Raw genomic sequence first — 12,259 nt, 5'->3', positions numbered from 1 at the left:
GTTGTCTTTGATTGGGAGCATTTATCAAAAACAGCAGGTAAATCTTCAACTCCTGAATTGACTCAATTCTGTTTTTGAGATGTAAAAAAGCCTGGTGATGAAGCTTCTGCTCTAGGTTCCAATTTGATTTATCCACAAGGGAAAAGATCAACAAACGAGCTGTTCAGCTGTTCACGGAGAGACGCTGTTGCGCCCCAACTTAAGAATTACATGCAACTTTTCTGGGCTGGGTAATGTTTCTTCAGCCTTCAGCAACGGATCATGGTGGGCCTCAAACCTCCGATCATTCGATTGAGAGGTGGGGATGTAACTACTTTACCCTAAAAGCCGTAAGGTCGTGTCATGGGATTGCAGTGTAATTTTTTTGCAGTATAAACTTAGGTTTCTCTAGGTTTTCAACCATTGTATATAGTAAAATCAACCTAGATTTTTTAACCGAATTTAACATGAAACTGTTTTCATAATTTTTCGAATGTCTTGTTTCTTATGCAGTTTCTATTGTCACGGTTGAGCACTTTTCAACTAACAATAACGAAAATCAACAATGTTGAGAGAGCTTTCATCGAAAATCCTAACTAAAGGTGTTGATTAGTTTAAAGCTTGCTTATGTTAAAGGAATTAATGTTTTCATTTTTCCAATTTTAATCTACCGATGGATAAGTTTACGTGAAACACCGGTCTATTAAATTTTTTCGTCTATTGGTTATTTTCATCAGCAAAGCTTGTGTGATAGTATAAACTCTTTTTTTTCAACCTAATTCGCAAATATTGATGCGACAAAATGTGTTCATTTTAATCAATAATCAGTTGTCAAGTACAGCCAATGCTAAGGATATTAAGACAGACTATTATGTTACAAATAGATTTCTAGCTTCAAAGTATCATGAATCTGTAGCGTAGAGGTGGGGAAGGAGACTGCAACAAAATAAAAGTGTTCGAATCCGGGCAGGGTCCGAAATTGAGGCATGTTAGTTGGTAAATTTATTTTCAAATTTACTGGTACTGCTATTGGTTCATATTTGGGTTGCGTCATTTAGCAATTATGTAGACTCGCAATTGGCGTGCGTCACTTGAGAAGTTTTGTAGACTCAAAGTTTTACTCATTCGGTTTTTCCCAGCAGCGTTATTGGTCATATTTTTGCTTGTGTATGCGGAGTGCAATTTCGCCTGTGTAAAAAATTTCTTTACCATTATGTTCGAGTTGAAAAATTTAGATGTTTTCATTTCTTTGTTATATTTAATGGGTTCAATGTTAAGCATGAGTGACACTGTTCTCAGTACTGCGTCGATCTGTGAAATTTCAAGTTTTTTGCTATTAAAGTAACTCTTCAAATTTTGAAAGTTTTTTTATGATTTGTTTTCAGCCATTTTTTCGTATGAGATGAGAAAAATTCAATACCAATCTTTATTTTGTTTTCAATTAAAGTTTTTTAAATGAAAAAATTATTGAGTTCATATTTTGTTGGTTTTCTTTTTCATTGAATCAAATGAGCTGCAATCAATTCGATATTGTGGCCTCTAGTTCAATAATCATTCGAATTTTAAATTTTGTTTTTCTTGGATATTTCAGATCTAAAAAAAAAATCTATCTCAAAAGTTCACTTTTGACCTAATTTCTTGGCTCAGTTTGATCAAACTTCTTACTTGAAAATGTGAAACTCGGTTCAAAATGATAAAAGCATGGAAAACAACTCAACAAAATCATAATCATGATATTTTCAGCAAAGTTTTATATTGAATTGGTTTTTTTTGAATTTGTCGATGGCATTGTTGTCCATGGTAATTTTAGCAGTTCTCCTCTCTCTCTATCTCTCGAAGACGATGGAGTCTGCGTCTGTCAAACTAAGCATATCAAGTTAATTATACCTTATAATAGATAATCGGAGTATTTGTGCTTAGGGTGGTTTCTTTTCTCCAGACAAATTTTGACTTTATAACTGAACGTTTTGAAGGAATTTTTTTGTCATTCGAAAGGTATTGTTTTCCCGAGCCAAACAAATAAAATCCGTAAAATCTGGCTCAAAAGTTGATTAAATTACAACTATTAGTGCGTTGCTTGGTGCTGTTTAGATCATTTTGTAATTTGAGTGGTTTTTATTCAGATCAAATTGACTAAACTCTGTTCCCTCGGGGATCGATTGCTTTTTTTGCATGAGCCCAGCCGTGTGTGCACTCCACTATAGTAACCTGCCACGATTTTGTCTAAATTGCTCAATTAAAAATTTTTAAGCGTGGCGTATTATCTCACTACAAAATCGTTCCAATTTGAATTGAGGCAGCTAATTGCTTTTATTAATTCTATACACGACTCAAACTGGAACACCTAAAGTTTTATCGTTTTTAAAATAATTTATTAAACAAATGACTTATTCCTTGGAATTTATTAGGCCTGTCGGAGCATTCCAAAATTTCCCTTGTTACTAGCAATTTTGTTCAACTTTGAGTTGATATAAGCTAATTGGTTCAAATAATCATGCTTGTAATACTATATACTTTTTTTAAAATTGTCAATGAACATCGTGAATACACACATTTAGGTCGAGTTGTGTTTTCCTTTTTTTGCTTTTTTTTTTTGGAGCCACTGTTGGCCGTTCTAGAACTACTTGGGCGTTTGCTCCTTGTGCAGCTTCGCCTCCGCGTAAAATTTTAGGAATTTCAAATGATTTAGCGGAGAAACTTTAAGTTAAGCAAGCGTTATCAAATCGGATTAAGTTAAGCAAGCGTTATCAAATCGGATTAAAGACTTTTTTGGGTTGAAACTTGTTTAACAGAATCACTTGGTATCTTGTTCACAATGAAATCAAGATTTCAAGTGTCTCCGGCACACCAAGTCAGGAGACAACAAATACGCATGACATGGGACGGAAAAATTCCTGGGTTCGAATCTGACACGGACCAGTTTTATTTTCAAACGCGAAAAATTCAGTTTCAAAAAAAAAATTGTTGGCTTATTGTTTGTCTGCTTATGTTTGTCGGATTAGTTGAGACATCGTTTAATTTTTCCTTGCTGTAGGCAGGTTTAATTGTAGTTGTTGTTTATGTTTTCATTTATTCCTGCATTTTGAAATTCTACTAGCTTTGACTTTGTATTTTTCCTTCTTTTTTGATTTTCTTTTTTGATTTTTTTGCCTTAAGAATTTTGCAGACGAAATGATTTCGGCTTTTATTTAATCAGCTTGTTAACCTAATTTTGGGTCATTCAAGGGAACCATATTTGGTATGTTTTCCTGCGAAGCGCACAAAATGCTAAAAATCTCGGAATAAAATTGATAGTTCAAGTTTTTTTTCATCATGACAACAATTTTTTTGAGTGTTTTTGATTTTCCCTTGAACGCCGTCGAATGTGTAGTCTGTACGTGTTGTAAGTAAAAATCACATCATGCCAGACAACATTTTCAAGTTTTTTTTACTCTTGATTCCTTCAAAAATTTTGTAGTTCAAAATATTTATGACAACAGTTATTTTTCGGTTTTACGGTAAATTATTCAAGTTTTGTCGGCTCAGTTGTCGCTTGTTAAATATTTTTAGAATTTTCATTAATTGCCGTCAATTGTAGTTCTGGACGTGTTTTCCGCGCAGAGAACATAATTCAAGACATTTTGAATTTTTAAGTTGTGGCTTTTGGATTTTTTCTATCAATTGTTTTGGACTTGGTGGTTTTATTTTCCTGTCTGCTAGCTGGCACAGCTATGTTCAGCTTACATGGCAAGTGGTGTGAAGCTCTGCATTGCCTCTGTCTTTCAAATTGTTTTCCATGTTTTGTTCAAAACTTTTCTGGATGCATCTTGAGGGGCCTCTCGCTTGAATCATATTCTTCTTGGTAGAAAATTGAAGTCATGAGTTTGAACAAATTTTTTTTTAGTATAATTTTTGTCCCTGAATTTTTCTGATTAGTTCGAGCGCTTTCTAGTCTAAATAATTTAAGAAGGACAAATCTTTTAAACAATTGACTCGAATTTAGCAAGCGTTGATTGCTATCAGACCAGATATGTTTGAAAAAAAATAATTATTTTGCTTCTAGTGCTTGAAAATGATCATTCTTAGATGTCAAATTTTCTTTTCTTTAATTCTGTGTTTACACTTGCGGAGCTGGTGTGGTAGTACGCACCTTCTTTTTTTCCAGCTTAAGTCGCAATCATTGTTGCCAATTTTGTGCACTTTTACTGCTTTTTCATTACATGTGCTTTGACATTCGAATAGTAATAAATTAACATAGTTGATGGATGCATTTTAATTTATCAAATAAACCGAAAAAAAAAACGATTTGTTTGACATTACATAACAATAATGAAAACTCGATTACACTAACCTTCTAACTCAATATATCTCGCAATATTCTGAAATGCATATTTATATATAATGTGGTTTCATGCTCTGCGATTTGTTACAAGCAAAATTGGTTTGGATGCCTTCAGTTTGTAATGTTCCGATTTATTACTTGCTAAATTGAGTCTATTTGTATTTGGTGCCTTTTTTGCCGAATTGTATTGGTAATTTATTAGCTTATGTAGCTGCTTTATTCGTGACCTGTGTTTGTCGGTTGTTTGTCGGTTCTCATGATTGCCGTAGCTCGGAGATTCGAATCCCACACCTAGCCGAGTTTTTGATAATTCGAAGCTTATTTCTACTTTTTTTTGCCTTTGATAGAGCTGCTTTTTGGTCGTGTTCTTGCAAGTGTTTAGGAGGCACAGCTTCCCCTGTGCTTATTTTTTTCTTTTCTAAATCAATTTCGAGTAGATTAGTATCATTTAAAGTTTTGATTGTGATACCAAGAAAAAATTTTGCTAAGTTAACACAGTTGAACTCATCAAATGAACCGAAAAAAAGTGATGTTTCAAACAAAACAATCATGAAAACTCGACTTCAGAAATTTTCTAACTCAATATAACGCATTTTTTGAAATGCATAGTTTATACATAATGTGGCTTTCTGCTTTGCAATTTGTTACATGAAAAGTTAGTGTGGATGCCTTCAGTTTGTTATATTCCAAATTGACTCTATTTGTATTTGGTGCCACTTTTGCTGAATCGTATTGGCAATTTATTAGCATATGTATCCGCTTTATTCGTGACCGCAGATTCGTATCCTAGGCGTAGCCGAGTTTTTGCTGCTTCGAGGCTTATTTCTTCTTTTTCTTATTTCACTTGATAGAGCTGCTTTTTGGTCGTGTTCTTGCAAGTGTTTAGGAGGCACAGCTTCCCCTGTGCTTATTTTTTTCTTTTCTAAATCAATTTCGAGTAGATTAGTATCATTTAAAGTTTAGATTGTGATACCAAGAAAAAATTTTGCTAGTGAGGAAAAAAATTGAAGTCGACGACATTTTTCTGGCTGCATTTTTCTTGTGAACTATTTGTGTCTTAGTTTGTTTGAACTTAGTTCCTAGCAATTTGCCATCTCAATTGACTTTTCGTTTGTTAACGTTTTTATTGAAGTTATTGTATATTGCTTTTTTGTAAAATTCATAAGTTTTTCAACATTTTCTGCTGTTTAAAGATCCCATGTCAGGAATTCTTTGTTTTCATTCTCGCTCATTTTCCCTTTGGGAAATTTTTTAATAACGGAAATTTAAAGCAGGCAAAGTTTTGCGACCAGTTTTCTTCAAACTGAGTTTCATTTAAGAAAAGCGTATCAATTTTTTTTTTTTGGCGTTATTTGTTTTTATTTCCATCTCGTTGGCTCTTATATCGCAAGTGGCGCAAAGCTCAGCTTCGCTTTGCGTTTAATTGTGCTGCCAAAAGTTTTTGTTTCAGTTCTTATTCGATGTATTTTTCCTGAGAAAAAAATAGTTTTTAATTTTTTTTTCAGCAAAAATCTACTCTTAGAAATATGTTTTTACGTCCTTGATAATTAGCCCAAGTTTAATTTTGAAAATTAAAATTGATTTTGAATGAAATTTTTGATGCTCGAATTACTTAGATACCCAAAGACAATTAATAATTAAACAGGATCCCAACTTTTCGTCAATGAAAAGACATAAAAACAAACTGATTTCGGCAAAAATAATAATTTTTGCTAAAGTTTCTGCGTTGTGACGCAGAATTCTGCTCTCTCGGCAATACATAGCATCCATGTATTGAAAATAAACCGCAGTTTTTTTGACTGCTTGGTGAAAACCGTGATGCACGCGCCCTCACATCCCATGCCGAATGAAACGCAGCGCTGGAGCAACTGTTCACTACTAGCAAATACTGCCTTGAAGTAAGCGCTTTGATTGGCTTATTCTGTGTGGTCGTTAAAAATGGTTAGTCTGCTAAAAAGTTTGATATGGTAAAAGTCTAGCCTCTTGCTCAACATAAATTTTCCCAATTAATAACAGAAACTTGGTCAAAAATCTTTATCATGGATTTCCAACAATTTGCTTCAAAAACAAATCTTAGATTTCAAAGAAATTGAGAAAAAAATTTTTTTTTGGATCAACCGGTAGGCTCAACTTGCATAGAACTCTGAAAGCATACCGGTCTAGAAGCATACAACTAGCTGTGTCTCTAGTTCCAACTACATAAATCAGCTTAGTGCTCGTTCAAATTCTCCGCCTTCATTTTCTCAGTCAATCAAGCTCGTTTGTTTCGACCGACACTATCGAATGATGTCCGATTTTTGTCGCAAACTTAGACAATCGAACGAAGGCTATAGTCAAACAAAGTTGAATCATGGGTCAAACAGGGTCGAATCATGAGTCGAATCATGAGTCGAAAAGGGTTGAATCATGAGTCGAACAGGGTTGAATCATGAGTCGAACACGGTCGAATCATGTGTCGAGCAAGGTTGAATCATTGGTCAAACGGGGTCGAATCATGGGTTGAACAGGGTCGAATCGTTGGTTGAACGGGGTGGAACCATGCTCGGGTTGATATGTTTCACATAATTTGACCGAACTCGGTCAAACACATGGATTTTGCGTCGACCCAAAATCTATAGTCGAAAACACACCTTTCGGCACATACCAAATTTTGGTCGAGATGTTCGAAACATCAATCTAACACTTCGACCCAGGTATTATTTTTTACTGCTGCCCAGGCTGAGATTTTTGACACATGATTCGACAGAAACAATCAAATGATTGTTTGGTCAATGTTTGTGGCAAATTAGGACGGTTTGATTAACTCTCAGTGAAGTCAAACAAATTCGTTCAAAGTCAAACAATGTCCGGTAAAGTCGAAGTAAGTCGAACAAGATCGAAAAATGCCCAGTATAGTCAAACAAAGTCGAAAACGGACATCTTTCGACTGAAAAAGTTGAAAACGTACATCGTTTCATCATTTCGGTCGAATCATGAGTCGAGCACCCCACCCCAGGGTATACTGTTGGACAAGCATGCCGTTCAACTTGTATGCTGGTTGCTACGTAACTGGATCACCGCTACAAATTATTGTTGGAAAAATTCTTGAATTTCAATGATGAACGCTGAACATGCAAGAGCATTACTCATTCAAACTTTGGTAAGATAATTGTTCCGACCATTGAAAATGGGGAGGAACTTTGTATTCGGATGTGTTTTAATTTTTTTCTTCTTATTTTCCACGAAAAATTAGGTATCACAAATAGTCATCGGACAGGGTTGATTGATATATCATATTGAAGCCGTTTCAGTCGTGATTCGAACTACATTAAAAAAAATTTTCAGTGTCGAGACAAACCGGTTTGAAATTTTTGATTTTGGTCTAATTTCGAAAAATATCGCGTGAGCGTGTAGGCTTACAAGCTGAATTATGCCTAACTTAAGACCTTTAATTTTAAGCATGTAAAACTAGTTTTTGGAGTTTTTTAACTTTATTTTAGGAACCAAAAACTTCAAAAAATTCAAAATTTTTATTGTAATTTTTCTACAAACATTTTTGCTCAATTTGCCTATAAAACTATGACTGTCTAATATGCCTAAATTATATTTCGACATCAGATCCTTTCATCAGACCAAGCAGAAAAAACTACACCAATTGGGAAAAAAACGTTCTAAACAGAATTATTTTTTAACGTCAATGCATGGAGGAAAATTCACCTAAATAAGTTAGCCAGTTAATGGGTGTGTGTGTGAGAGAGAGAGAGAGGTGGGGGTGGGGTTGTTTGTATGGATGATCCAAATTGTCATGTTTATATTTTTAACAATCCGCGGTTCTACAATGTCTGTTGCTTTGACAAAGGTGACTCTGTCACTGAATTCATCCTGTCGTTCTTTTTTCCAGATATTCATACAGCTGGCACAATGTGCATGAAACACAGAATGAGCCTAACAAGCTTGAAGAGCTTAAGTAACCCTCGCACACACAACCCTCGATGTTTCGCTGGCTCCGCATCCGGTTCCTCATAATCGCAACCAGAGCTAGGGCGAATATGGAACACACAACAGCTCCTCCTAAGATCATGCATACCAGAACGAGAGCGGGATAAAAGGTTTCGAAATAATCATCAACTAGCGTTCAAAGAAATTGCCCGAACTTAAAAAGAATCATAATAAATTTTTTCCAGAATAGGTTCACATTGATTGATGTAAATTATCTAAATGATCACTTAAAAGAACCCAGATTGGGAGATCGTCATTAGACCTTTTTTGCAGGTTTTCAGTTTTCAAGTTATGCCTGTTTGCAGAAGTCTCTGAGCTCAAAAAAAAAACAAAGCTTTAATTGGGATGATGCTGTAATACCACCATTTTTTTTTATTACGATTCACTATGTTTTAAATTATAAAAAATGAAAAAAGTTGTTAGTTAGAGTTTCGAGAATACTTGATGAGAATGTAAACATTGGGAGAAACCGATACTATGAAAAAAGATACGAATAATAATGTCTTAACTCATTTTTTCCTTTAATTTTTGTCGCTAAAAATTTATGAAGAAAGTTGTTAATTTCATTCCGTCTCATTTTGCAAATCATTTCCAAAAATTGATAAAAGAATTGTGAGAAGATTGTAGAATTTTTGAGATCTACAAACAATTGAAAGCTTATGCAATTTTGATCACTAAACTTTTTTTCTTTGAAGAATATGATGTAATTTGAAGAGTACATTGCATGTGATGATTTAGCTTAGAGTCACGGAGTCACACTCATCGTGGAAAGTTTTACATGAAATATTTAAGAGTTTTTAAAGATGATCAATTTTCTAGCAACATATATACTGATTCAAACTTTATCTTGAAGGTTGAGACTCTAGTTAATGTGTTGAAATCTTTTTTGTCCAGGTTTGGTTTGGAAGACCACCCATACATTAATACGCATTATTGAATAGCAGGTTTAAGCTATCTTTGTGAGTTATGACCGATGGGTATAACTCATAGAGTAATTTCGGATAGGGTACACCGTCTGCTCGTCACGCTATCTTATTTTCGGCCGGATAGATTCGTGCAACTTCTTAGTCTAATACCGATCCTAATCTTACTCTTATACTTATCTAGTCTCAGGTTGTTTAACTAGTCTCTGCTAGGCTCAATAGATCTAGGGTATACTGGTTTATTGCGGTTGCTGAAGTCTTCTTGGAGAGTCAACTAATTTCTAAGTTAAATTCAAATCTCTCTGGTGCTGAAATTACAAGTAATTTCAGCACTTACAAATAAGTGGGTTGTTAGTTAGATGGATCATGATTGGTTAATATTAAATACTTTACAGTGGTAAAATATCTAATTTATCCAATCATAAAATATAGTTTAGATCAGGTTCCACCCATCCGGGTTTTACAGAGTTTTTTAGAATAGTTTTTCTGCAATTCGAAGGATGGATGATGGACGTTGATATTTGGCGAACATCATATTTCTTCTGGGTTCTCTTGTTGGAGAAGTTCCAGGTTTGATCGTTGTGTCATCTTATGACAACGACTGGGTTTTCGCAACAAACTCAAATCTGATTTCAGAATAGTTGGCTATGTCAGGTTTTTCTGTTTCATTGATGAGAACTTCTTTGTGTTTGATCTTGTCTGGGAATGGCGTGGAGATTGTGCGTGGAAGGGATGCTTGGTTACTCGGATCTGTACGTATACTTGAACATCGAGGTGGTCATTGGTCTAGTTCAATGAAGTCCTTTTCTGCGAAGTCAAGTCGTACTCTAAATCCTTTGAGTTGTGATTGTGAGCGGCATATTGATTGTGGTTGGCCATTCTTTTTCGAGTGTAGTGGGGTCGTTTTGTCGTTGGATGTTCGTCCTTGGTGTTGTATTCTGATCTATGTATTGCATAATATAATTTACATTTTATAAAACTTTTATTAGTTTAATATTTTTTAATTATGATTTTAGTTAGTTGTTTTCACAAAAGCTTTTTGTTTTAGTTCAGTTATTTTGAAGAGTTACTCACCCTTGAGTAGCTCTTATTAAAAATAGGAGTGTGGTCACAAAGCGTGGATGTAGCACGGTGGGTTAGGCCGGCTATAGAGCATGCTCAGGGCGTCCTCTTCTGGTGGGTTAGGCCAGGAGTGGGAGTATGATTGCATGCGGTTTTTGTGAGAGGTCCTGTTATGTGACAACGTTTTATGTTGGGTTTGTTGTGGTTTCTCTTATGTTTTGTTGGTTGTGTCCTTTTTTCAAAAATCAAATTGTTTGTGGTATGGGTTTGTCTTTCGACTTTTTTGTGTTTTATTATTTCTTTCTTAGACTTTATAATAGTCTTCAAAAGAATAAATTATCCAGTTTTAAACTAGGTTAATCCGGTTTGGGTACCGTTTGGTTTTCTTTTCTTAGTCATGCTGTTATGCTATGTGTTGTGGTGTTTAGTAAGCTGCATTGGTTAGTTTTGTTTAGTATATAATTCCTTTCCAACCGGGTTAAGGGAAAGTTTGAAACTTGTTATCGTGTGTTAGAGTTGTTGAGTGTGAAAGCTTGAAACTGAAATTCATTATTTTAAACAATTCTTCGAGGGCGAGCTGTGCGAGTGTGGATAGAATGTTTGTGCGAATGAATGGAAATATCAAAAGGTTAGTACTGCATTTGATTTCTTATTAATTTACTACATAGAATTTCAATTTTACTGCTAGTTGTTGGGGAAAATTAAGCTACAAATTTTCATCATTAGTAGATTTACTGCATTTGGGAAAAAATTTATAAATTAATTTACTGCATTGGTATTATATTTATTTAATTGTTGGTGCAAAAATTTAATAGGGTTTTAAACAGTTTTTGAAGAAGTTTGCTACTTTTTATTTGTCTTTTGTGAATTTTTCAGATGATCGTTGGATGAAGGCTAAAGTTCTAAAGAAAACATGGACAAAGAATGGTGAGTTTCTAATATTTTAATTAGTTAGTAATATGTATAACTCATACTTACCTGTTAGTCGTCGGGGAAGAAACCGTGGGGGAAGATGTCGTGGATGAGATCGGAAGTTGTTAGTAGTTTAGCTAAGATGCGGATGATATTTTTAGTTTGAAGCAGTGGCCAAAGCAATTGAAGTGCTTTAATGGTGGTTAGTTCTTCAGTGCCAACTGCAAATTCATAAGGTGTGTTTTGGATTAGATTATATAATTTGTGATTGAATTTAGTGTTATGGATGAATTCTAAAATGGGGATTTCTATAGGTTGTACAAACTCGTGTGGGATAAGGAAGGGTCGGTATTCTTCGGCGTTGAGTGTCTTGGTGATGGGGCAGAAGATATACATTTGGGTTATGGGATCATAATTTCGAAGAATACCATGAAGGTTAGTATCTTTTATGCAATATGTGAAGTTAAGAAAGAATGGTGAGGTGTATTTGGAATTGATGAATTGAAAACGATGGTGTGGTTGTCTGGAGGGAGTGTGTAGGTCAAAGTGATTTTGGATGAAACGATAATAAGTATATGTGTGTGTTTGTTTAGTACGCAACATAATATCGTGTGAGCAGTGCAAATCTCTTTCATGTGGTGCAAGGAAATGAAAGGTTAGTGAAAACATTTGGAAGCGTTCTTTAAAACTTTCGTAGGCTTGTGTGTCTGTTAGTGCTTCTGAAATAATGTGGTCAAACTTGCGATCGAAGATATTTAGTGTAAATACATATGGTGTCTTAATGAAAAATTTCTCGGTGATCTGTGGATTAGCGAAGCGATCGTCGTCTAAGAATTGATCTTGGTTAGTTCTGATGATGTTATGATCGTAATATTCTAGTGTATATTCATTAGCTCGGGGTGCAGTGTGTGTTTTTAGTGATTTTTTATATCCAATGTAAGTAAATTGTCTAGGTGTTAGTGGTGTAGTGAGTCGATATAGTATGTCCTTATTTCGTTCTATATCGATGTGAGTGTTAGATAAAGGTAAGCAAAGGGGATTAGTAAAATGATAATATGATGTCCAATGGAGTGTAGGCATTAAA

Source organism: Symsagittifera roscoffensis, chromosome 6 (assembly GCF_963678635.1).
Source record: "Symsagittifera roscoffensis chromosome 6, txSymRosc1.1, whole genome shotgun sequence".
Classification (NCBI taxonomy): Eukaryota; Metazoa; Xenacoelomorpha; order Acoela; family Convolutidae; genus Symsagittifera; species Symsagittifera roscoffensis.
The sequence above is the reverse complement of the archived record's forward strand: the minus strand, read 5'-3'. Positions refer to the sequence as shown.